A 27,687-nucleotide genomic window follows, 5' to 3' on the forward strand; every position below is an offset into this window, starting at 1 on the left:
CAGTACATAGGGATACATAAATTAAAACTATATCGGGAGAGCATTTTTAACCAAAACAGATGGCAGAAATTATAAAGGTTGATCGTAACAAGTGTTAGAGAAAGAAAAGGAAGCATTTACTATAATACTCTTTTGGCAGTAATATAAATTGGTATGGCAGTTTTTCTGGAGTACATTTTAGCAACATCTATTTTAAAAATTAAATAAACATACACTTGAACACAATTATACCATTTCTTGGTATCTAGCCAGGAAAGAAGAGAGAGAGGGAGGGAGCATGGGGGAGGGAGAGACAGAGGGAAAGGAAGAAACAAAGATAACCATACAGTGTAAGTGGAACATACTAAGACAGCACTGTAGCATTAAAAATAGTGACTACTAATCTAAAAGTCACGTGGCTAGGATGATTTTAAGCACCTTACTATATTAACTTATTTCACACCAAAAGAAGCAGGGCTTGTTTTCATATCAAGAAACTGAGGCACGGTGATAAGTAACTTGCCCAAAGTAACTCAGCCAGAAGGAAGTAGGACTGGCTCCACAGTCTGTTTTTAACAGCTACACAAAGCTGCCTCTTCACACCCATAATGGCAGAATATTAGAGAGGGTCCAACTGTTCACCAACAGAGGTATAATTAAACTACAGGACATGTGAACTATGGAATGTGAGAATTTTTTTTTTAATTTTTTTTAATGTTTATTTATTTTTGAGACAGAGAAAGAGCATGAATGAGGGAGGGTCAGAGAGAGGGAGACACAGAATCTGAAGTGGGTTTCAGGCTCTGAGCTGTCAGCACAGAGCCCAACACAGGGCTCGAACTCATGGACTATGAGATCATGACCTGAGCCGAAGTCGGATGCTTAACCGACTGAGCCACCCAGGCTCCCTGGAGTGTAAGAATTTTAAATGTGTTAAATGAAATTAAAATTTGTAAAATAAAATAAAGTATGATATATTTGTAGGGGGAAATTTCACAAAATGAGTATGTTCCTTCAACACACACAATAAACAGGAAATAAAATATCCTAAAAGTAATTAACAAAATGATAATAATAGTTGCCTTAGGGGAGGAGCCTGGGATTTCCAATGATATTCAAAAATAACTGTCATTTTATTGATATAGTTTGCATCTCTTTTTATCAGAAAGTAAATCATAAATCACAAGTTTACTATAAAATGGTTAAAGATGGTTATTGGGTCAGGTTATGATCCCAGGGTCATGGGATTGAGCCCCACAACCTGCTCCATGCTGAGCGAGGAGCCCGCTTAAGATTCTGTCTCTCTCTCCATCCCTCTGCCCCTCTCCTACACTTGTGTGCACTCTCTTTCTCTCTCTCTTTCTCTCTCTCTCTAAAAATAAAAATAAATTATTTTTTTAAAAGATGGTTATCAATTTGGATGACTTAACTTTGAACAAGATGTAGGATTTCCCCTAAGATCTTTGATAATATCTTGGCTCAAATTTGTATCACCAAAAGTGCCTTAGTGAACATTGCCACATACAATTCCACAGTTTTTCACACACATTCCAAACAGCTCCAGCCACATGGTTGCCACATGCAACCATGTCCCAGGAATAAGGACTCCGTAGCATCAATAGTCCAGGAATGTAGCATCCCAGACTATGGACGCTTTCTAGAAGCAGTTAACGCCATATCCCATCATCTCAAATAGATGGCTCAGGTCCAGACATTCTTCGTAAAAAGAGCCAGAATCAGAGTGTTACTGAAGCTCAGAATCTTCCATTCCAAACCTCTCGTCTTGGCAAGACCCAAATCCCAGTTTGATCAGCTCAGCCTACAGAAACAGAAGCCCAGAGCTTCAGACTAAGGAAAAGGACTAAGTGAGGCATCATTTTGTGAGGCATCATTATAATACTCATGACATATTCACGAGGGGCCTTAAGAAAAAGCGAAGAGCCAAGATCTTATTTCACCACAAATACAAAAAGAAACCCTAACTAAGAGGAAATGAGGACATCTGTGAAGAGAACACATGTGAATAATCCAGCTGAAAAAGAAAACTCACATTCCCCTGTTCAGTGGCTTTTCATACTGACAATTTTGTAAGCAAAAAATAAGCTGCAGGACACAGTTTGCTGTAGGGTTTTCTTCCAGAACTTTATAAATCAAGCTCTAAACAAAAATACAATAAAATATACATAAAGATGGAAGAGTAGCTCCACTTTACTGAATATTGTTTATGTGTCAGCATCGTATTAATCACCTTGATAGACATTTCTAGTTTTTTGCTTCCTTTTTTTCTTCCTCTTTGCATTGCTTTTTAATTTTAAGTTTTTATTTCAATGTCCAGTTAGTTAACATACATGGTTACATTAGTCTCAGGTGTACAATATAGTGATCCACTTTTCTTTGAAATCTTGTAACAACTTTGTAAAGCAGTATTTTTATCTTAATTTTATCACACACTTAAACTCATTAGAGCCTACTTATTAATCAGGAATAATGAAACAAATCTATTTAGTACTCATCTTTTAGGCACTGTACTGTATGCTTTACAATGTATTTGTAGTAGTCATAAACTTTACTTCATAATACTAGAGCGAGAAATATCCCATTTATGTCTCTTAAATTAGTTGAATCTGCTACGCTGGGAAAAAAAAAAAAAAACTCAGTTTCCATTGGGAAAGGAGTGCTGGAGGAATCCTTTATCTTCCTAGTGACAGATAAGAATTTGAAGCTCTTATACCTTACAGACTATGAAAAGGGCCTGTGGTCTTTAACCCACAGTAGCCACTACCAGCATGCTATCTGCTCATGCCTGTACCATTCCTTAAAGTGGGTGACTCCCCCGTTCATGCTCTGTCTCTCTCTGTCCCAAAAATAAATAAACGTTGAAAAAAAAAATTTAAAGTGGGTGACATTTGCACTCTTGCTTCAAACTTGGACCGAGAAGTCATGTCAAAGCCAGGAAAGCTGAGAGCCATCGTGCTATCCTTAAGTCCATCACACAGCTCCTTAGATGAACCGTGCGACTGCCCCTGGGCGCTGCAAGAATGCGCTGTCACTTCCCACCCATCCCCGCCAGGGAACTTGTCTCTCTGTACCCTTTACCAGGTCTGAGAAGTTCCCCAAACCAACTCTGATTTGTGTTTCTCCCTTTCATGTCTGCTGTTACCGCTGACTCTTGACTTCTCTGATTAGAGAAGACAGTGTTTCCCCTAATGTACTAAAGAGTCGGCTCTGGCTGCATTTCTAAGTTAACAAGGAGAAACCACCCAGATGTTTGTTTAAGGGCTGACCTGTCTAGCATCTCCGTCTGAGTGAAGCCCTAAGTCCAAGCTTAAAAGGACTTGAAACTTTATCTAACATAAACTTCTCATCAATGCATGAATGGCTGTATCACATGCCCACTCCAAAACAGTCCTCAGCCTCCTCGAGAAGGTAATTTTTAAATAAGGCCTAATAAATCCATTTCATGGGAGCTTCCTTTCTGAGCTCTGAATGTAGAAAACTCAGCTATAATTCCTGAACCTGAGAACCTCACTGTGGGTCTTCACCACGTTCCTGGAAAGTAACATGCCTACCTACCTATCAGCTGTTTAGTAACTTGTTAACAAATTTTAAAAAGGAAAAAGGGAAAAAATAGGGCATTGGGCAAAGGAGTGTCAAGTGGAAAGAAAACTTTAACACACACATACGCACACACAAAATTCTGAGTAAAATGACTCCATCATTTTTTCTCTACCAAATACATCCTCAAGAACTCCCTGAAATGACAACACAAGCCGTTGCTCTCCTGGCTGGTACTCTCAGACAGGCTTCACCTCCGTTGCTCCTCTAAGGCTGCAGAAATTATGTCCAAAGAGGTCTCTCTGCTTCAGTGTACTTTGGCAGAAATACTGGTCACATTTTCATGATTTCTGGGGCATGTTAGAGAATGCATGATATCATGCACATAAATTATCTCAGACATGTGTATCAGCACAAAAAAAGAGCACAAGCAGAGAAGGAAGCTGTCACTGAGGGAAGCTGTCACTGAGGTCCAACATGACGCACATTCTTCAACTAGAGGTCACTCAATCAGTGGCCTCGGCGAAGCAGATTCTAAGTTATGGTTTTATTTTTTTCATTATTATAACTATTAAAAATGGTTATAATTTATTTTAGGATTATACTATGGAAGATATTAAAAGTTGCTTAGTAAGTTGGGGATAATTATAAGTCAACTTAACTGTGTTAAATTAAGCATTACTATAGACATGCTATGGGAATTGTTTATAGAGATTTCTTGGAAATATGTTTATAGTACAAAGAGTCCATCTTTGACATGAATAATCCTATTTATTATATTGTAGGCTTTGTTGTTTCATCTATCAGCATTTCATGACACGGTGCACATTGGTACAACTGAGGCAGTGAAAAAAACAGGGTGTCTAAAATTTGCACCCAGGGAGAAAGGGCGGACTCAGGGAACAGGTCTATCTATGTATCTGAGAGCTTAGAATTCAGAGGTTCCATGAGTTTCCACTATTAATGTCAACTACCAAAGGCATTTATAAGTCAATTTGTAGGGATGCTTTTATTACTAGTACTTAATGTTGTTACACAAAGAAAGATCAGCTTCCCCTTTCTTGGTACCCTCAAAGGAAAGGACAGTGGCCCTTTTGTTGTAAAGATTTACTGATATATATACATTTCACTTTAGTCAAAACATAATTATATTTTCCCTCCTATAAGCAAGATATTCCACCTTAGAATTCCTATTTTGTAGAGCATTGGACAGACATGTCACCACATAGAAGAAGAAAAAAACTAAAAGCAGACCTAGAAGAGTTATTACAATGATTTTTTTTCCAAATATGTAAATGTTTTGAGTCACTGGGAACACAAGGATGAATAAGACACAATGCATACCCTAAAAGCTTCACCGTCCCTTCACAGGGAGGGAGGCAGTTATGCCAACAGGTAATTACAGTACAGTACTGCATGGTAGGAAGTGCTTAACCGCCTCACTGAAACCCACGGCTTCAATTAACAAGTTACCCAGCGAAGGACTCTGACCGTTGGAGAACGGAAATGACAATTCGTGATCCACAACTTCCTTGTTGCAGACAAGGCACCAGCTCCTGTCCAGCCGAAAAAGCATTTCCTCTTTACTAAGTGACCTACCTCATGTCACATGTGGGCAGAAAAATTTGGTTGGGAGCAGTCATAAAGCTGCTCAGGACTGTGTGTGTGTGTGTGTGTGTGTGTGTGTGTGTGTGTGTGAGTAAGTGTGTGCCAGTACAGTCATCATTATGCCACTTCAAAGACAGGAAATAATAGATCCATTTCCTCTAACGGAGAGACAGTGTACAGTTTAAGATGGTTTATTAGCTTCCAGCTTATGATACACAAGAGCTACTTGGGTACATAACTCACCTTGCCGGTCCAGAGCCAGCACCATAAACCTCAGCAGCACTTTTTCTCCACCTTTTTGACTAAATAGAAGTTACTGTACAGTTACAGCCTTGTTATATATGATGTTAATAAATGTGCCACCCTGACTGTCCGCTCTTTTAAGTAACTCTGCTAACCTGGGCACATTGTGGGAGATTTATATTGCTGCATAAAGTCTGAGGGGAATGCAGGGAAATGACATTACAGATAGAGCTAGGCTGGCGTCCTCTCCTACATTTCAGACACGGTAGGAGGGGAGCTGTCCAAACACACTTGTAAAGGATGAGAGAGAAAAAAGATAAAGTAACAAAACAGAAAAACTTCAAGGAAATCTTGGCACTTAGGCCAATGTGGCTGATTCCAAATTAGGCTTTGCTTACAGAAATCACTACTTGTAACTTAATAAAAAAAGAAAAGTCTCTGGTGAAAATAAACCGTTATGCCCTTTTGCCAACTCTCTATCTAACCTATTTTGAAATTCCAGTTCATGAACTGAAACCTAGAACTAAGTGGCCTAGTAAATATTTGTTAAATCAATGAGTAACAAATTGTAAAGTCCTTGGAGTCTGTGATCACTGCTCTCTCTTGCAACCAGTAGGGTGCCTGGTACCCGGTGACTATGCAAGAATTATTTATTTCATAAATGGATGATATAAACAGCAATATGTCTAACTATTCACTGGTATTATATAGACTCTAATCAGCCCTGAATCTGATCCTAAAAGGTGACAAACAATATTTTCTTGACATTTCGCAAGAGATCAAGATAAAAATAAGTGAATTGATTTGGATCGTTCTAAATAATAAATCATTAAACGAGAGAAACAGAAACCCCAGAGTTCAGCAATGTGAACAAGATGGCAGCAGGCATATTTAAGAGTGAGATGGCCATGTGAAGTTGGCTTCCAGTTCAGGAGAAAAGTCAAGAACTCCAGCTTCCAGCCTGCAGCCATACCATGCATGTAAACATGAGTTAGCAATGTTGGGCCATGACCTTATTACTTAATCATGCTCCCTGGAGCTTCAGTTCTGTGACCTGATCTCTCTGGTAAAAACTGCAATCCCTTGGTCTTTTTTTTTTTTTACTTTTTTTTTAACATTTATTCATTTTTGAGAGACAGAGAAAACAGAGCACAAGTTGGAGAGGGGCACAGAGAGGTAGACAGAATCCAAAGCAGGCTCCAGGCTCTGAGCCGTCAGCACAGAGCCCAATGTGGGGCTCGAACTCACTGACTGGGAGATCATGACCTGAGCCAAAGTCAGACGCTCAACTGACTGAGCCACCCAGGCTCCCGAAAGACTGCAATACCTTCTTACCCTCCAGGGGTACATACTCTAAGTCCCAGACAGTACCTCTGATGCTTCTGCTTTGACCATACCCTCATCTCTTCATCATCAGCTCCAGTCCCCACATATGTACACTGTGATTCTTTTTAATTATAACGCAGTGGAAAAAAAGATCCATATGCACAAGGTACTCAATTTATTAACTTAAATATGGCTATTTGGGTTATCAATGCCTTTCACAATTTGAAATGTATGATCAATGCTTACCCATGCTTTTCTTACTAGCTGACTACACAATTAGTCCTATAATTTACAAACACTTGTGACAAAGTCTTGTTTCTCTGGCCAACATGTACCTCTGTCTGCTTCTCATGCCCTGGATAGCATGTTCCCTTACTGTACACCTTTGTCTTATCCTTATTGTGCTTTTCAGGACATTCTCTGAACTAAATCAAGTAGGAAAAGACTCAGTTAAAGTGTCTGACTTTATGTAACTTTCAACAGCTTCCTTTATGATACAGTTTAGCATCTTGTATCAGTTAGCTTTTGCTGCATAACAAAACACTCCAAAATTTAGTTGTTTAAAAGAGTAATTATTTAATTGCTTATGATTTTATGGGTTGATGATTTGAGTGGGGCTCAGATGGCACAACTCCTCTCTGCTTCCTATGATGTGAGTTGGCTCACTCAAATACCTAAGAACCTCAGGTGGGAATGCTGGGATGGCTGGGACACTTGGGCTCTCCCTCCACATAGTCTCATGTCCATCCAGGTAGCCCAAGCTCATATACAGGATTACAGGATTTCTGATAAATAGGAGTACTGCAAAACTTCTAAGACCTGGGCTTGAAAATTGCCCAACATCTCTTCTGCCATTTTATTGGTGAAAAGAAATCAACAGGATAGCCCAGATTCAAGAAGTGGAAAAAGCAGACTCAACCTCTTGGTGGGAGGAAATGCAAATTTTTTGCAATTTATTACACATTTGAATTTTTAAAAAATCTGATAAGCTGTAATCACAACTAAAAACAGTTAAAAAAAAATAGCAACCAATTGTTACAATTTCTTAAACACTAGTTCCAGGCACTAAACCTTTATATATAATGCACAGTATTTCATTCCTACCCAGTGAAATAGATAAGGAATTGGCAAATTATGGCCTATGGACCAAATTCAGCCTGTTGCCTGCACCTGTTTTTCTTAGAGCCCACAGGTTCAGAATATTTTTTTACATTTTCAAGTGGCTGGGGGGAAAATTCAAAAGAAAAACAACATTTCATAATACATGAAAATTATACAAAATTCAAATTCCTCTGTCCATAAATAAAGTTTATTTGGAACACAGTCATGCCCATTTGTTTGCATACCATCTATGCCTGCTTTCACACTACAAGAGAAGTGAATACTTGCAACACAGACCATATGGCCTGCAAAGCCTAACGTAAGTACTATCTAGCCCTTTACAGAAAGTTTGCTGACCTCTGAAGTAGACACTAGTGTTATCTCCCTGATATCAATTAGAAAACTAAAGTTTTAAAAACCTAAGTAACTTAGAGATAGGATTTTAACTCATATCTACATAATTCCAAAACTCATACTACACTCTCAGCAAAATAACTGCCATTTATTGAGTACATACCTATGTCATAATGCCTAATCCTTATGACAGCCCTAGAAGAGGCTATGATTATCCACAGCATATAGATAAACAGCAGACAGATGGGATGCCTGGGAGGCTCAGTTGTTTAAGCATCTTACTTAAACCTACTTGGTTTCAGCTCAGGTCATAACCTCACTGTTCACAGGTTCGAGCCACGTGTTGGGCTCTGTGCTGATAGTGCAGAGCCTGTTTGGGATTCTCTCTTTCTCTCCCTCTGCTCCTCCCCATGCATGCATGCACTCATGCATGCATGGTTGGTCTCTCTCTCTCTCTCTTTCTCAAAATAAATAAACTTTAAAACAAAGAGCACAGAGACAATTATGACATAATTTGACATATTCTATATGACTACTGAGTGGCAAAGCTAAAATGCAAAATCAGGTATCTCCTACTTCAAAGCCTGAGCTCCTAGTAAAAAGGTATATTTTAATGGAGAAATATGACAGACACCACCTTAACCAATTTGTCAAACTTAATATCACCACTAACAGGGCAAATAGATCTTGTAAGCCATCAGATGTCAGACACAGAGAAGATAATGTCAACCATGGAATACTCAAGTCAAAACAGTTTAACCACAATTAGCTCATAAGAAAACAATTGGACACATTCAAATCAAAAGACAGTCGGCCAACAACCAGCCATGGCTTGGCTCTTTAAGAAGTCATAATCCTAAAAGACAATAAAAGGCCAGAGAATGGTTCTCAATTGAAAAAAATTAAATACACGTGATGAGTAAATGCCATATGTGATTCTTGATTGGATCCTGGATTAGAGGAAAAATATAAAAGACAATATTGAGACAATTTAAGAAATCTGAATATGGATTGTGTATTAGAAATAGAATTATATCACTGCTGAATTTCCTGAGGGTGATCGTTTCATTGTGCTTATGTAGGAGAATGCCTGTCCTTAGGATACAGTTGCTGAAGCATTTACTGACAAAGTGTCATGATGTCTATAATTTACTCTCAAATGGCTCAGCACACGCGCGTGCGCGCGCACACACACACACACACACACACACAAAGTGTGTATTGTGTATGTGTGCGCTGTCTGTGGAGAGAAAGGAAAAGACAGACAGAAGGATGAATGGATGGACAGATGGAAGGAAGGAAGGAAGGAAGGAAGGAAGGAAGGAAGGAAGGAAGGAAGGAGGGAGGGAGGGAGGGAGGGGAGGGGAGGGGAGAAGGAGGAAGGCAAAGCAGAAACTGGTAACAAGTGGTGAATCTAGATTAAGGGTGTATGAACACACTATTCTTGCAGAATTTGTGCCCACAGGTTTTCTCTTACCGCCGTACCACTTATGCTTCCGAACACACACAAACCCTAGTATCTGCTCCCCTCACTCTTCCATAGCCCCCTCTGCTCCCAAATGCAAACACAGGTTTCATGCACTTCTGAAACTGAGGGAGAGGATGTAGCTCTGAACAACAGAGGACCAGGCAGTTATAAAAGGCCTTCTGTTCATGCCTCACAAGAAACTCACACTTTGAAGAGGTTAAAGTTTCCATTCAACTTGTCACACTGTGCTAGCTTAAAGCCTTTAAGTACACCAACCCCTCTTTCCAGAAGCAATTTCCCAAAGGCATCTGTGTTTGGAACACACACAGACAGGCTGTTATAAGTGCCCATTAGTCTACAAACCTGAAATGCCCCCCAAAATGAGTTACAGTGAAAAACACGTACTACCCCAAATGAAAAATAGCAAAATACATCAAGAGTTCAAAAGGCAGGAGTTGAACAAGATGATCCCATTTCATGCTACATTAATACGTCACTCTAATTTTATATAGGAATGAGCCTTCATACTTCCCATCCAGAATTCTGAAATATGTAGGTGTCCAAGCAAGTAAATCTATTTCAAAAATGGGGGGTTGGGGGGATGGATTATTCCTGCAGTTTTGGAACTTGTCCAGAGTTTTTAAGTCAATGAATGATAAGTGAGAAGGAAGGAAGGAAGGAAGGAAGGAAGGAAGGAAGGAAGGAAGGAAGGAAGGAATGGAGGGAGGGAGAAACCATGTCCCATTCTAGCATAAGCAGAATTATGTCTGCAAACTGCATTTGTTCTCCTAAGCATAATGCATGACTAGTTAAGAGCATGGGGGCTAGGAGCACCTGGGTGACTCTGTCAGTTAAGCCTCTGACTCGATTTTGGCACAGGTCATGATCTCACAGTTTGTGAGATCGAGTCCCGTGTCAGGCTCTAGGCTATCAGAATCCCTGCTTGTGATTCTCTCTCTCCCTCTCTCTCTCTGCTCCTCCACTAATTGTGTGTGTGAGCCCTTGAACTCTTTCCCTCTTTCTCTCAAAATAAAAAAATAAACTTTAAAGAGAGAGAGAGAGCAAGCATGGGGCTAGGGTCAGAATGTTCAGAGTTTCTATCTTGGGTCTGTCACTGACCTCACATGTGGGTCTTGGTCCCATACAGGACTTCTCCTGCCATTATGCCAGTTTCTCCATCATAAAATGGTAATAATATTGGTATTCCTGGAGTTACCCGGAGAATCAGATTGAGATAATTCACAGAAAGTGCTTAGAACAGCGCCTAGCACAAAGCAATAAATTTTGAGCTATTCTTATTGCAATAATTTAAGACTGAGTGTGAGGAAATTGCATATCATCCCGGGTCTGAGTGTCAAAAATTAGCATCATTTCATATAGCCGTCCAATTGTCTCACCAACAATTCTTGAGAGGAAATGGCTTTCTGAATCTCTTATTTCTACTCACCTAATCCATATACGACCAATTTATTCCACACTAAATCCCACAAAAGGAACTGTTATAATACAAATTCTATGCACCTCATCAGTCTTCAACTGTAAACTTAGGCCACATTTTCATTTAATAATCAATTTCTTAAAGTGCCAGCCCCCTTTGACCTAATTGCCAAAAATTAATTTCCCCTCAAAGTATCCCCTTCTTCTCTGGAAACCTTAAAGAGACACACAACAACACCCTAGTCTGTGAGGCACATTCACCACAGTATCCCTTTCTGCTCTGTCTCCTTTTAGTCCATGTTCCTGCGTGAGAAGCCATTTACAGAAGCCTTAGTCCATGGAACCCATATCTGCCACGTGAAGTCTCATATCTACCCTGTATGTGAAAGAGTGGTGTCCCTATATACGTCCAGAGCTAGCTTCAGTGGTGAACATTCGTTTGTTGGTGTTGTAGTTTTCTGCCTCTAGTTATGGTAACTCACAGTCCTCTTAGAGAACCATGCATCTATCACTGCCACTCTGGGCAGCTGGGGTGGCCTTGACTCCAACACTAGCATGTGACCCCATTCAGAACAGTAAGCCAGGCCCAAAGCTTTAAAACAACTGCTGATAAAAATAAGGAGTTAAAATGAAAGCCTAGAATTTCTGGCAGCCATCACAAAGGAGTTGAAACTAAGACATCTGAGTAGGAAACCAATGTAGAGGAAAGCCAAGTTGGACAGAGAGAGGCATACCAAGTGGTCATGACCTAATTTGAGCCTCTGGATCTGGTTATGCCTCAACCTAGAAAAGCCAGCCCAGAATGTTTCTATTAAGAGAGTTAATAGATGTCCTTTCTGCTTTAATCGGTTTGTGTTGAATTTGGTGTAATCACACTGAACACTTTCTGAATGACACTGCTTCTCATCTTCGGAATGCCAGACTTTCTGGGCTTCATGCAGAAGTGAAGAAGAGGGGCTTCCTTCTCAACTCTATGCCAGGTTAGTCAGTAGGCCTTGATAAAGCCATGCCGATGCTTAGGGTCTTTCAAAAATCTGATCACATTCTGGTCCTAGTTGTCCTAACTAGAGAATATCAAAGGGAACCCAGTTGTCCTGACCCAAAGCAGACAGTGAAATATCACTCTGTCCTCTTCTGTTACCAACCTGACCTCCTCCCCAAAGCAAACCTTCTTTCCTTCAGACCAGTTACAAAACAGAATGTGCTCTACAGCTCAACGGAGAGAAACAGAAACGCAAAGAGATTCACGAATGGAGAGTATTACTTAGACTTTCAGAAATACCCTGGTATCCATCCTTGCTCATCTTTGTCCCCCAAGAACTACCATTTTCTTTTTGCCTGATTATCACACACTAAGATTATGTGCCACCCAAGGTTTTAAAAGGAGCTTACTCATAAGCTTTTTACTTACCCTGGACCCCAACCTTATGTTTCCCATGAAGTTCTGTCTTAAAATGGATTCTCCCATTACTCGGTTTTTGGAAAGAGGGCCCTCTAGAGGAAGAAAAAGTAGAGAATGCAACTTAAGTATCACAGCTGGAAGGACTTGGTTAAACATGGCTCAGTCACATGTTGCCATTCAAGGCAAACCTATTCCTATGTTTAAATCACCTAGTCTTTCACACAGGCATGAAAATCAATTATTCCTCCATTGATTTCTACTGTTATCTTCTGAACTCAGGACGTGACTTTTAATAATAATTAGCATCATCGGTAGACCACCATGGGTCAACAGCCTTGACATCCATTTGATAAACTGAATGAAACAGTGGAGAATATTGACGTTGCTCTTCACCATCAATTCTCCTAGCTATTGAATTTCACCCTTTTTCTATCTTCCCACTTTTCCCAATTGTTAAGGTCACTTTCCATTTCAATCCTGTTTCCAAGTCCTTAGCCAACACATCCAACTTGCTGTCAGTGGGATATTTATTAAGAATACTCATCCCACTATCCAAAACTTTGATTAAATGTCTAGATACCACAAGACAACTTCTCTCAGAGTGTGTCCTCTCTTCCCTTCAAGTCACAATGACCCATTGACAAATACTTTCAATTTGAGCCAGCTGTGTACTTAACAGTAAAATGAGCTAAACAATTTTCTTAGGTTCTTGATGAATATGACACGTGGGACTGGATTTTAAAAGCTTCTGGAGTCATAATAAAGGTTTGAAACACATCCATTTGTCCCTACCTGACAAAATAAAGAACAGCAACTCTGTCAGGTAGTAAACCTAATCTTTCAGATTTTTCTATTATTTTTTTAATTTTTTAAATTTATTAATGTTTATTTTTGAGAGAGACAGAGAGAGAGACAGAGAGAGAGAAAGAGAGAGAGAATCAGCAGGGGAAGGGCAGAGAGAGAGGGGAGACACAGAATCCATAGCAGGCTCCAGGGTCCATGCTGTAAGCACAGAGCCCAAGGCAGGGCTGAAACCCATGAACTGTGAGAACATGACCTGAACTGAGGTCAGACTCTTAAGCAACTGAGCCACCCAGGTGCCCCTTTTTTAATTTTTTTTTAATGTTTCTTTATTTTTGAGAGACAGAGAGAGAGAGCACAAGTGGGGGAGGGGCAGAGAGAGAAGGAGACACAGAATCCAAAGCAGGCTCCAGGCTCCAAGCTGTCAGCACAGAGCCCGACGCAGGGCTCAAATTCATGAACCCCAAGATCATGACCTGAGCTGAAGTCGGACGCTTAACCAACTGAGCCACCAAGGCGCCCCTCTATTATTCCTAAGGTCCTTGAATGTTTAGGTGTTTCCTGAGTCACCAATCCTAATTTTTTTTGCAGGCAGGATGAGTTTGGGGCCAAATACACTTGGGGCTAAATCCTATCTCTGCCACTCTGTGGGACTTAGGGGAAAAAAGAGTGAGAGGAAAAAAAAGTTTTTCCTTTTTTGCCCCTGAGCCTGTTTCGTCATCTGTAAGAGGGGCCTCATCTTTAAACGTTGTTTCAAGGACTAGCAACATGCCTTTGTCAGAGTATACATTCAATACAAGCTAGCCTTCTTCCTTTTTTTTTTTTTTTTTTGTGTGTCTCATTTGGAAGGTTGCGTCTATACTATGAAAGCTTCCCACAATCAAGAGGCACGTGGATAATAAATTTCAGGCACCTTCATAATAAATTTGTTTGAGGCACGACTATTCCAGTGGATTTCATACATGTGGACCCTTTCTAATTTCCTACACCCTGGGGTTTGGTGGAGGAAGGAGAGGTTCAAGCACAGTTTTAGAGTCAGTCAGGATGAACCTGACTATGCCACCTATTACAGGGCTTCAGAAAATGTTCTTAAACTCTCAAAGTCTGCTTTTCCTTCTAAAAACGAAGACGATAATAGTACCTGGTTCATAGCTTTAAGAGTTCCACTAAATTTAGTAGCACTTAGCAGTCTTTTGCTCACAGCAGCATTCAACAAATGAATGCTGTGACATGATGAGGTAATTCTTGTTGGAATCTTACTCATATGTGATGAATTCTTATGTATCTGCTAGAATTCCTTCCACTTCCCAACTTCTCTCCAATTAAACAGGATACTCCACGCAAATATGGACCAGGCTCATTTAATTCAAATTCACAGATCTTGCTTCTTGAACAGAGCCTATCACACAGAAAACACTTGGTAAGAAATGCTGATTAATGGTTGAATGAATGAATGAAGGAATAGATCTTTGAGTTCATGCCAACAAAGTCTGAATAAGACAGAGGGGGCAGCTTAATAAGACTAACACTGAGGATCAATGCATCCTGCTTACTTCATTAACATGACCATCACAAGTCTCTTTAAGGCTTTTCAATTTTCTAAAGTGCATCAGAATTCAGCATAAAAAGATTTCAGGCAACGTAATACCTACAGTTAACAACATGTTATTGTGCACTCAAAAATTTTTCAAGAAGGTAGATCTTGCATAAAGCTTTCTTACCTTAAAAGGGTGAGACCACAAGGAAACTTCTGGAGAGGATAGATATGTTCCTTCCTTTAATGTGGTGACATGCATGTTTAAAATCATTAAATTATATACATTAAATGTGCATTTTTTATATATCAATTCACCTCAAAAAGACTAAAAAAAAAACCTTGGGAGTTACATCTCTAAACTTAAACAGCATGATTTGTTTTCTGAAAATGTGTGAATTCTCTCATCCCTCAAAAAAGGGTTTATTTTTAAAATATAAGTATATATAAGTCTAAACTGATTTCATGATGGTCTGATAGAGTCATGGTTCTCAAATTCTCCTCCAAATTCCTCATTTGGCAGATGAGAATGACTGTTCCTGGGTGATCTAAGAGCACAAATATACTCTTTCCCACACACATACCAAATGTTTTTAAGTGTCATATTTTATCCCAAGGACATAATCAGATGTCCATTATTTTCATCACATTGTTGCATAATCAAAAAATGAGAACAACATAAATATATGTAAACATATACTAACTAGATGAATTATAATTTATCCTAATTATAACATTCTGTATAGCTATTAAAAATTATACTATCTAAAAATATGAAAATACATGAAAACATTTTCAAAATGTATTATTAAACGAAAGAAGCTGCATACAATTTCTAGTTATTATCACTAAAATGACAATAAAATGATTTTTAAATCAAATACCCAATGAGCCAGAGATAATAGGAGAAGACACAGAATTGTGGAAGATGAAAAGTAAATGAACACGTGGTAGGCTTTCTTGTAACCCAAATGAATCTAAAATCTAAGCTGGCCCTGGAAAGCCCTGGAAGTCAATGACACGTGGTACAAAACCCCAGAAATGTTCAAGAATAAGAAACATCACCTAACTCTGAAAGAGGAGGTGCCTACAGTTGAGAAAGCAAAATTTGTTTGAAAATCCTTACAACAAAGAATTTAAATACAGGATAACTCTCAAACCCTGCTGTTATTCCCGTAGAAAACTAGGGATTTACTCTCTGAAGAGGTAGATTCGAAAAGCCTCTGGAAGGGTGCATGGGCGGCTCAGTTGGTTAAGCGTCCCATTTTGGCTCAGGTCATGAACTCACAGTTTCGTGCGTTCGAGTTCCACCTCATGCTCTGTGCTGACAGCTCAGAGCCTGGAGCTTGCTTGGGATTCTGTGTCTCCATCTCTCTCTGTACCTCCTTTGAGTGTGCTCTGTCTCACTCTCTCTCAAAATGAATAAACATTAAAAAATTTTTTTCTGAAGTCTCTGGACTTGGGGTCACTTGGCACAAGTGAGGTTAGAATACCTTATGAAAAATGTGGGTTCAGTGAAACCTGGACACTGAATCATGAAGTTCCTAGCCCCCTTTCCCCACTCACTTCTAAAAATGCTAAAGTCCCGGGGTGCCTGGGTGGCTCAGTCAGTTAAGCGTGCAACTTCGGCTCAGGTCTTGATCTCACAGTTCGTGGGTTCGAGTCCCGTGTCAGGCCCTGTGCTGACAGTTCAGAGCCTGGAGTCTGTTTCAGATTCTGTGTCTCTCTCCCTCTCTCTCTGCCCCTCCCCTGCTTGCATGTTCTCTCTCTCTCTCTCTCTCTCTCTCAAAAATAAACAACACTAGTGGCGCCTGGGTGGCTCAGTCGGTTAAGCGGCTGACTTGGGCTCAGGTCATGATCTCGCGGTCTGTGAGTTCGAGCCCCATGTCAGGCTCTGTGCTGACGGCTCAGAGCCTGGAGCCTGTTTCAGATTCTGTGTCTCCCTCTCTCTGACCCTCCCCCGTTCATGCTCTGTCTCTCTCTGTCTCAAAAATAAATAAACGTTAAAAAAAATTTTTTTTAAATAAATAAATAAATAAACAAACAAACACTAAAAAAAACATTAAAAATGCTGAAGTCTCCAGTTCTTTCCAGCTTGGTCTATCTATGGCTTCACTCACATTCGTTTCTTCAAATTTCTTTTTCTCGGCAAATTTCAAGTTTAAACAAGATCTCGGAGGGAATGTTTAACCTTCTCAAGAAAATAAGTGTTTTGATCATTTAATAGCATTGTTTACAAACAACTTTTATAATATTTGTAAAGGTTTATAGCTTTGTTAGTGCTGATTCTCCAGAAAGTCTACCTGGAAATACTATACTTGATATTACTTTTGTAAATTATATACTTAAGCTGCAAAATGGCTTATCCTGGAATACAGTCCATAGTTTACACTTTGCACTGAGCCTCCTGTGTCCTTTTCCGGGCCATCTGCATTAATGACACTGTATTAGGGAAGTCTAATTCAGACTGCTTTAGCAATCTGGGAACAGTGAAGGAGGATGCATTCCATCTATACCCCAACTGTCTCCACAACTCCAGCCAAGGTATTCATCAGAAATCCAAAGAGGTTTTTTTTGGTTTTTTTTTAAGTTTATTTATCTATCTTGAGAGAGAGAGCATGACCAGGCAAGGGGCAGAGAGAGAGAGAGAGAGAGAGAGAGAGAGAGAGACAGAATCCCAAGCAGGCTCTGCACGATCAGTGAGATCTCTGAACTGTGAGACCATGACCTGAGCCAAGATCAAGAGCAGGACACTTAAGCCCTACAAAGAGGTCTTTTCAAGTTATACATATATATAGCCCTGCCTCCAAGTCCTCTGCAGACCCTTCAACTATCTCCTACTAGAAAATCACTATAGATCATTAAAGAGTCAGGATCCAACATAAAGTAAGGTAACAATTATATCACTCTACAATCCAGACATCTGACCAAACTGAACAATTCTACAAAATTTGAGTTTTGGACAACACTGAGGAAACATGACTTCTAAGGCTCTTTTCCATTCAATAATTTCTGTAATTCTTTAGTGGAAATAGTACCTGTCCCATTCTATGGGCATTTGCACATGACCCAGGTTAGACCAATCATCCCTCTGGTCCAGTGGGTAGGCATGAGACTTACCAATCAAAGTGCTTCCCTGGGATTTTTCAAAATGAAGCTAAGCATGAAAGTGCCTTTTCCACTTTGGTTATGAAAGTAAAGTACGTGAAACCAAAGCTTCCAGAGAGCACACCCCCCACTCCAGGGACCAGCCAGGCTAAGAAAATAAAGCTGGTACACAGAAACAAATGGAGATTAAGGAAGATACGAGAGAGTCCTGAAGGGATTTTGGGTTCTGATTACAGGCAAGCCTATGAATTCCCCTTTCCCCCTTAAGCAGTTTTGAATTGGATTAAGTTGGAATTTTCTGCTTCCTAACAAGAAGGTCTTGCTAATTCCTATGCTGTTTTAAACTGTAAACTCTGGGAGGGTAAAAACCGGGCTTGAAAGACATTATATATGAACTATGCTATCTGAAGAGTGGCATATGGTCATAGCAGCAATGAGGACACTGATAAACAAACTCTAGTGAACGCTGACTGTACCCGCAGACACTGCTTTAGCACGACCACAGTATCTATGATGTAAGTACTAGAATAATATCTCCATTTTTATAGTTGAGGAAACTGAGGCACTTGAGATAACTTACCCAAGATGGCAGAACTAAAAGGTCACTCAGCCAGGATTTAAACCAAGCACGCTGGCTCCAGAGCCCACACTCTAAACCACCATAGCATTCTTCCACACCATGACAAGTCTGTTAACTAAGTTCCTACCAACATAGCCTCCAAATTAAAGTGGAGACCAAAATTACTCTCAACTTTGAGAATGTTTGACCTTTTGAACATGCCAATTGCTTTGACATTTCAGATCTTAGTCAAAGGAGCCGCATTTCCCTTCTGAGATTTCCATGTGAATTTCTTGGAAAATACCCTGAGGAAACAGCTCCATCTGTAAGTAAATGGAACATGATAAATGATGACAGTCTAATGGGAAGTACCTTACAAAGGCTGAAAACCCTGAGCTATTTCTGCTTGACCTGTGGTTTGACCCAGAGTCAATCACTCCACCCTTAACCTCTCTGGGCTCTGTTTATTTTTGATTTAATAAATGGTAATTTCCAATGTCCTCCCACAATAGGAGGAGTGCGTTTTTAAGGCAGTTTATGGCAATTCACAATATTCTCCGTGTTTCTTAGGAGATATTAGCTAGACATAAATGTAAGAGAAATTTGTAATCTCACTGCCATAATATTAACTGAAGTCTACTGAGTGCTCATCATGTCCCATCACTCGACAATGTATATGAGTTAGTCCATTCAAGCCTCACAACAACCTTATGTTGCAGATACTACTATTATTCCCATTCAACAGGTGAGGAAACAAGAGGTGGGGGGAATCAAATTATTTGTGGATGTGTGATGATTAATATTATGTGTCAACTTGGCTTGGCTGCGGTGCCCAAATGTTGGTCAAACATCATCAATCTAGGATTGCTGCGAAACTTTTTCAGATGATATTAACATTTCAATCAGAGTCAATAGACTCTGAGTAAATTACCCACCCTAATATGGGGGGGGGGGGGCTCTTCTAATCAGTTGAAGGCCTTAAGAGAAAAAACACTGAGATGCCCTGAGGAAGAAAGAATTCTGCCTCTTGACCGCCTTTAGGCCTGAGCTGCAATCCCGTCTCTTCCCAGGGTCTCCAGCCCCCTCAGCCTGCTCAGCAGAATTCAGATTTGCCAGGCCCCACATTCACGTAAGCCAATTCCTTAAAATCTCTCTCTCTGTGTCACAGTCTCTCGTACGTAGGTATATACCTATACAGCCTATTGGTCCTGTTTCTCTGGAAAACTCCACCTAGTATGCAGATACACACAGTAACTGGAAAAGTTTGGATGTAAACTGAAACAACCTTATTATAAAGCCCACCCCAAGCTTTTTTTTCAACTCCTCATAAAATTCTCTTTAACCATTCTCATTCTGTATGGGGCCATGACCCTAGCGTGTCTGAAAACTGGCAGGACCACTGGTCTGACAAAGAGGATGAGAGGTATTCTAAGAATTTCCTTCTCTTGTCCACAGTCTAAATGTAATTAAGCTCTATCAGATGTCTTTGGATCCTTCCCCTCAACCTGTGTGATCTGTCATCACTCTTAAATTTCACTGTCTCTAGTTATTTAGCTTGCCATATACCCACTTCCCTATGCAGGGAGACTACAGGGAAGACTGCTCTAGCATTTTGAGGCCACTTTGAGATTTGACTGTGGGTACATGTCTCTTGCAGCGGGAGAAGGAGTTGAGCTAGCAGAAGGTGGAGTAGCAAAGTAGAAAGAGCAGACTCTGAAATCAGGCAGGTGTGGGTTCAAATCCTGACTTTACCACAGACTCACTTTACAACCTTGAACCATGGCTTTAAGTCTTTCAACCTCACTTTTCCTACCTGTGAAATGGGGAGAGCCATACCTATCTTGAAGCATTGTTTTGGAAGTCAAGGAGTACACAGAAGGTGTTTAAGAAGTCATAGCCCTTATTGCTGGTACTACTTCTGCCTTAGAATGTAAAGCCTAATGTCTGTTTCCTAAGTTCACTGATAATCAGACAACTGTCGTTGTCTGACCATATTTCACTGACATTGCTGTGATCTGGGGTGAAGGCTAAGTCTACAATTATTCCATCTCCTATCTGACTTGACAGCACGTCACAGAGAACGCTTGAAAAACCCTAGGCTTCCTTTAGAGACCACACAAAAGGAAGGTTAAGGGTGGATCAGAAAATCAATTTAGTTTCCATCTAGGCAGCCTTCTGCTATAACGTTTCTCAAACAACATAATGGCTCTGCGGAGCTGATGACAGAGGGCAACAGACGAAACAGCCCATTTTTGATGCAAGCTTGTCCCTCGCATCTTAGCTGGTATTCCAAGGACAGCGGTTTCCTTAGCACCAGGGCCAATACTTGTGGAAATGGTGCCAATCAGCCAAGCTCAGATGTGCCCTGAACCTCTCTGAGCCAAGCTCTGGGCTATGTATACTGCCTGCCGCCTATACTGTAAGTCTGTAAATAAAGTTTGTTTTTTCTCACTCTACGATGAATTCATGATCCTTATAAAATGTCTGGGAAAAAAATAAAAAGTAGAAGAAAAAAACCTTATTCACAGTTTCAGTAATCAAAGACAACTAAGTCAATATTTCAGTAAATTCTTTGAATTTTTTATTAATTTTCAGTATTCGTGAAGCTGTGATTATACATCCCATTATTTATTCAATCATGTTACACCCTAAAAGAGAAGTTGGAAAGCTACAGACTACAGGCAAAATCTGGATCATGCCTATTCCTCTATTTTTTGTTTTGTTTTGTTTTCAAATGTTTATTTATTTATTTTGAGAGAGGGACACACACAGTATGCACGTGAGCAGGAGAAGGGCAGAGAAGAGAGGGAGAGAAAGAATCTCAAGCGGTCTCCACATTGCCAGCACAGAGCCCAAATGAGGGGCTCGATCTCACAGAACCACGAGATCATGACCTGGGCCGAAATCAAGATTTGGACATTTAACCGACTGAGGCACCCCTGACTAAATAAAACTTTACTATAATACAGCCATGCCTACTCATGTCCCCAGGGTCTATGTTTGCTTCTGCATTACAATGGCAAAAGTTGAGTAGCTGAAACAGAGACTGTATGGTCTGGAAAGCCTAAAATGCTTACTATCGAAATCCTTGCAAAACAAGTTGATCAACCCAAACTTTAGATAGGTACTACTGTGTGGGGCAGTGGGGGTTCCTACCTCCGCCCCATCTTCTGTGTGCCCACATCCTAACCATCTTTCAAGCTCCAACACAACTGCTACCATATCAGGGATGCTGCTTCTTATACCCCCAAATGGAAGTCAGCTCTTCCCCTTTTACATCCCCACTAGAATTTGATCCCTACTCATCTTAATATATTCTCCATTTTCTACCATGTTTCCATGTATGTATTTTTAGAAAGTATCTTCTCTCATTTATTAGACTCTATTTCACCACATCACTGAGCTCAGTGTCTAGAACTGAACACACAGCTCAGTATACATTTACTGAACAAAAGTATTAAGATACGATGCCCATCCTTCAAGAATGCACAACCTAGTTGGGAGAAATACCACCAACCACATTAAAATTATTAAGGATGGTTTTGACCCAAGAATTGTAAGAGAAGGAGCTGTGGGTTGGACTGGTATAATCAGGGAAGGCTTCTTGAAAGAGTCGGGAATGAATTCAGCTTTAAAGGGTGATTTTTAACTGCACAGAGAAAGAATAGGTGGCAGGGAGGAATAAAGACAGGAGGAAGGAATGTGCACAGCTTTGTGTAACCGTGAAGAAAGATCTCCACAGGGGGAGGGTAAGCTCAATCAAGAGAGGAAAACAGTAAAGACAGATTGTGTGTGGCCAGAAAAATGTAGGACCTTAATAAGCAACAATATAATCACTAAACGGAACCTGAGCTCAGATCCCAAAACAGCAGTGACCAACCTGTATACGCCTTAGTTGATAACCTGTTTATAATTCCACAGTGCAACATCGTCAGTTCACTTCTGCAACACTGTATCTTAATGAGCGTCATTTGTAAAACATTTGAATGAGCCTGGTCCCTGGCTCAGAAATGACGGGAAGGTAAATACGAATCCTCTCAAATATGAATCTGCTCACCCTGTGGTCTCCCACAGGATTTTGTACATAATCTTCTTCACTGCACAAACCATGCCCTCCTGTAATTGTTTCTGTTTACATGTTCATATTCCCCACTAGGCGCCAACTTCTCCAGGATACCTTAGTCATGGATTGTTTAATTAGAAGAGGGGAAAAAAAAAAAAAAAAAAGCCCACTTTAAAAAAAAAAAAGGCAGCTTAAGAGCAACTTCTATTAAGTCTGCAGTTGTATCGTCTATGCCACAACTGGGGGAGTAGAGACAGTCAGTACCAGATGTAGGAAGTCCTCAGTCTCTCTTCCTGCAGCCTTCTGTGTTTTCCTACCTGCCAAGCCCTGGAGCTTTGGCCCTCTGACCCCAAGGAAACTCATACTCCTCTCTAAAATCATGGGTGCCCCAGGATTCACATTTTCCCCTATATATCTCATAAACTGTTTAGCTTTCAGTGCCATACGATGCAGCTGGGGCCATGAGCTTACCCGGGTGGAAAAGCACAACCCCCGAGTTGAGAATGCTATCACTACTTTACAGGGAAATTTTGGAGACCATAGTGGGGCAAAGTGGATGGAACAGTACAGAAAGAGTGACTCCAAAGAGGTGGACTTTGAACATAAAGTTTTAAGAATACCTTAACAATTTTACTTATATTTTCCTGTTCACTACAAATAAGAAAATTCAAAAGCATAATATATGAGAAAAAAAAACACGATGATTAAAAAATCTAAAGGTGGGGCACCTGGGTGGTTCATTTTAAACAAAACGAAGCATCCAACTTCAACTCAGGTCATGATCTCATGGTTTGTGAGTTCAAGCCCCGCGTCAGGCTCTGTGCTGACAGCCCAGAGCCTGGAGCTTGCTTCAGATTCTGTGTCTCCCTATCTCTCTTCCCCTCCCCTGCTCATGCTCTGTCTCTCTCTCAAAAGTGAACAAACATTAAAAAAAAGTTTTTTAATCTAAAAGAGTTCTTCAATAAGCAGAACACAAAAAATCTAAATAATGAAAAGGCATTGTGCCATAGTATAAGTGGCAGATTTTGTCTTTCTGAGAGGTAGACTTACAGGTGACTTTCATCTAATGAAGTGTTGCTTCCTTTTGACTCCTGCTTAGAAGCTTTTGGATTGCCAGATCTTTAAGCCACAACTCAAAATAACGTTGAAGTACAGGACCAATTCTGCCTGGCTGTGTCAATCTGTGGGTTTTGCTTTCAAATTCCCAGGAGAGAGAACACCCTTGTCCCGGGCTTTCATCCCTCATCCCGCCCCCCGCCCTCCCCCACCAAATGAATCAACTGGAAGGAAGGGGAATACAACCAGCATAGATTAGGCAAGGAAAACTTAGGAGGACAAGATGGAGACACAGTCAGGATGCCCACAAAAGGGGGGAAAGAAATGGGTCTGGACCAGAAGCAAATGAGGTACACACCTCTGTCCCAAGTGGAGGAGAGATAACATACCACAACCAGTCTCCTCTTTCACTTGGTATTATTATTTTAGGTGTTTTGGGTTTTGGTTTTTTGGTAAATCACTAGTATCTCTTAACAGACCACCTGTGGATTTTTTTCACAGACTCAGTTCTCAACTAATTCTTCAGTTTTACTTAAGAGGAGTTTAAACATCCCCGTACAGCAGATATCACTTGGTGATTCTCCAAACCATCCCTTCACCTGTACCAAAATGGTGGAAAGCTTGGAAACTACACTGCTAAGAATTTCTTACTACCACAGTTCCAGTAAGATGCAGCCAGTCAGACACCCTCATGTGAGATCCAGAGAGAGAAGCGAAGGGGGAGCCAGGACCGAGAGAGTAGATGTAGGCAGTCGTGCAGGGGCAGACATGGCAGACAAGGGTATGCTAGAGGCTTCCAGCAATCTCCCTGAAGGTCACCCACTTAGAAGCGACAGCCAAGTGAGATAACCAACAGCTACTGACCTGCACTTGTTTGCACTTTGGGGATGTCTCCCTAGTCTTTTCAATAGTGGTCAAACCCTTTAATCTCCTTTATTAAATGGTTTCCTATTCAAAATATCTAAGGTGGCTTCTGTTGTCTTCACTGAATCCTGAGTAGCACCTCTTTTTAAATAGCAGTTCTCAAACTTTAATGTGCATAAAAATAACTTGTGTAAAAATTCAGATTCAGCAGAGCTGGAATCAACCTAGAAAGCCACATTTTTAGCAAGTATTCCAGGTAACTCTGATGTAGGTGGAACAGGTCCTCTCCAGGAAACCCTGCTTTAATATTAAAGTGAGTACCCCTGAGCCCTACACACTCAATCTCTTTTACTCTGATGCCAAATCAATTAAACAGCACCCTTTGCAAGCCAGTGGCCAAAACAGAGTTTATTCCTATCTGGAAGTGTGCTCATCACAACCTTCAAATTTTTTGGCTTACCAGAAACACGTTCTCTCCAAGGAATAACTTATCTATGAGGTGCAATACGGTTTAAAGATGAAGGAGGCAGGGTTAGACCAGGGATCAAATCTTAGCTTTCCACTGATTGGTGTATGACATTAAGTAGGTCACTTAACCCAACTGATCTTTGACCTCATCTGTGAACATGTACCTCACAGAGTTGATTATCACACACATAATAGGATTGATTAATGTCTACCTTTCCCACTGGAAACCCATAAAGGTAGGAATTACATCTAGTACCTTTGTTGCTTTACCATCATTCAACCTTTGTTCAATAAATAATTATTGAGCACTTAATGTATGGCAGGCTCCAGACTGTCTCCAAATGAGGATACAGTGCCTAACCCAAAGTTTGGAACAGGCCATGCTTACAACATTTTGCTCAGCAGCTACAATCAGTGGCTTGCTTTTACAAGCTTATTGTAAGGGTCCCTGGGTGGCTCAGTCGGTTTAGTGTCAGACTTCAGGTGAGGTCGTGATCTCATGGTTCCTGAATTCGAGTCCCACGTTGGGCTCTGTCCTGACAGCTCAGAGCCTGGAGCCTGATTTTGATTCGGGGCCTCCCTCTCTCTCTCTGCCCCTCCCCAACTCATGCTTCATCTCCCTTTCTCTCAAAAATAATCAAACATTAAGAAAAAAAAAAATGAAGCCTATTGTAAATCGCAGGTACGTTAGCAAGTCATAAAGGGAAAACAACCATGTGTTAAAAATAATACTTCATATAATAGTAGCAGCAGCCTATTACATTGATGGGATAAAAGTGTGATGGGAAGGAAGTAGTTAGTTAAATCCTTCCATTTGAGCTAACCTGGCTGGTCTTATCTGCTCAATGGCAGCTGTACAGGTAGCATGGCTCTCAGAGCAAGACAAGCAGGAAATGATCACTGTCACTCAACGGTAGGGAGATATTCTAATTTGGAGTTTTAATTTCTCATTCTCTGTCTTGTGGAATGCTTCCCAGATCAGGCTTCCAGCACCTGAGGGGAAAGACCCTAGACACCCACTAATTTGAAATGGAGTAGCAGTTCACACCCCTTCTAGCTCCCTGAGCTGTTGCACTTCTGGGCAAATAACCTGACCTGTCCCAGATTGGTACACGAGGGCAGAAGACACCTGCTGCCTGAAAGGAACCCTTGTGCCCTCCAGCCTCCTGCGTGGATGAGCAGACACCACGGTTGATGGCAAAGAACCTCTACTTACATCTTCATGCACTGAAAGTGACCAGGCCAGACCCTGGGAAATATTTGGGCATAATTCACTCCCAGTAACCCAGGCCTCTCTTCAACCGGTCCCTTACACCCAATTGCAAGATGCTTTCCCAACAGGCAAATACCCAGAATCATTTTGTATCTTACCCACAGTGTTCCACTTTTCATGTTCAATTATATGCCAACCTTTTGACTTTTTTTTTTTTATTTTTTTTTCAACGTTTTTTATTTATTTTGGGGACAGAGAGAGACAGAGCATGAACGGGGGAGGGGCAGAGAGAGAGGGAGACACAGAATCGGAAACAGGCTCCAGGCTCCGAGACATCAGCCCAGAGCCCGACGCGGGGCTCGAACTCACGGACCGCGAGATCGTGACCTGGCTGAAGTCGGACGCTTAACCGACTGCGCCACCCAGGCGCCCCTACCAACCTTTTGACTTTCACAAAGGGCTAGTATGCCTCCAGTGCTTACTAAATTCCAGGCACCATCATACTGATTCTTCATAAGAACATTATGACACAGCATATTTTTTACTGCTTTACAGAGGAGGCAATGAGGACCCAAAGCCATACAGCCAGAAAGTTGCAGGCTTTGCTCTGACTTCAGAGCATACACTCTTCACCACTCTACTGCACTGCCTCCTAATACTTATCTGTGAAAAAGAAAGTATTACACTGAGTTAAAAGCAGTTGCTGAAAAACATTTTCTGTAAAGGTCCAGACAGTAAATATTTTAGGCTTTGCCCGCTATAAGGTCTCTGTCATGACAACTAAGCTCTGCTGTGTGTGAAAGCAGCTACAGGCGACAGGAAAATGAGTGGGTATGCTGGCTGTGTTCCCATAAAACTTTGTTTACAGAAATAGGCAGTGGGATAGACTTAGCCTACAGACCATGGTTGCAAATACCTGAGTCAGAGGAATGTCAAGCCAAACAGATAAAGGCTGGCAGGATCAGACTAACGGTGAACGTGCCTCCATTGTTTGGGGTTTTGTGCCCCAGAAGACACAGTTTCTGCTTCTCCTTTCCAGCTACTACCTCCCAATCACAAGCTCCCACTCTCCTGCTCTCCTAAGCAGGACGTGATCGAGGTGAGCCCAGTGAAGTTCCTATGCGTCTTCTTCACTGAGAAGAGAGAAAATAGACTCATCAGCCTCTCTCACTGCTGGGCCCCTGTGCTTTCACTCAAGCATTACCATTCTAACTCCCTTCTAGAATGCCTTCTGCACCTTTTACCATATGACCTGGGTCAGGCTCCCCTTCTCCCCGCATGCCTTTCCCTAATGTGGATGAGGGTTGGTAACACAAGAAATAGAAAACGAGATGGGAAGAACAACTGGAAACCTTAAAACATGGTCTGCTGGTAAGGCTAATGACAGTAGATGTATGTATATATACTGTTCACCATTTATGCATTAAGACCATGCAACACAATAACAACTATGAACACTGATTGGGAGGTAGGAACCTTGCTGTAAGTTGTATTTGATTACAACCATGAGCTGTGTTCATGCTTTGAGCTTTCACAGTTTGTTACACA

This window comes from Lynx rufus, unplaced genomic scaffold (genome assembly GCF_022079265.1).
Source record: "Lynx rufus isolate CCGP_SWC_20201006 ecotype Redwood Valley unplaced genomic scaffold, mLynRuf1.p SCAF_9, whole genome shotgun sequence".
Taxonomy (NCBI): Eukaryota; Metazoa; Chordata; class Mammalia; order Carnivora; family Felidae; genus Lynx; species Lynx rufus.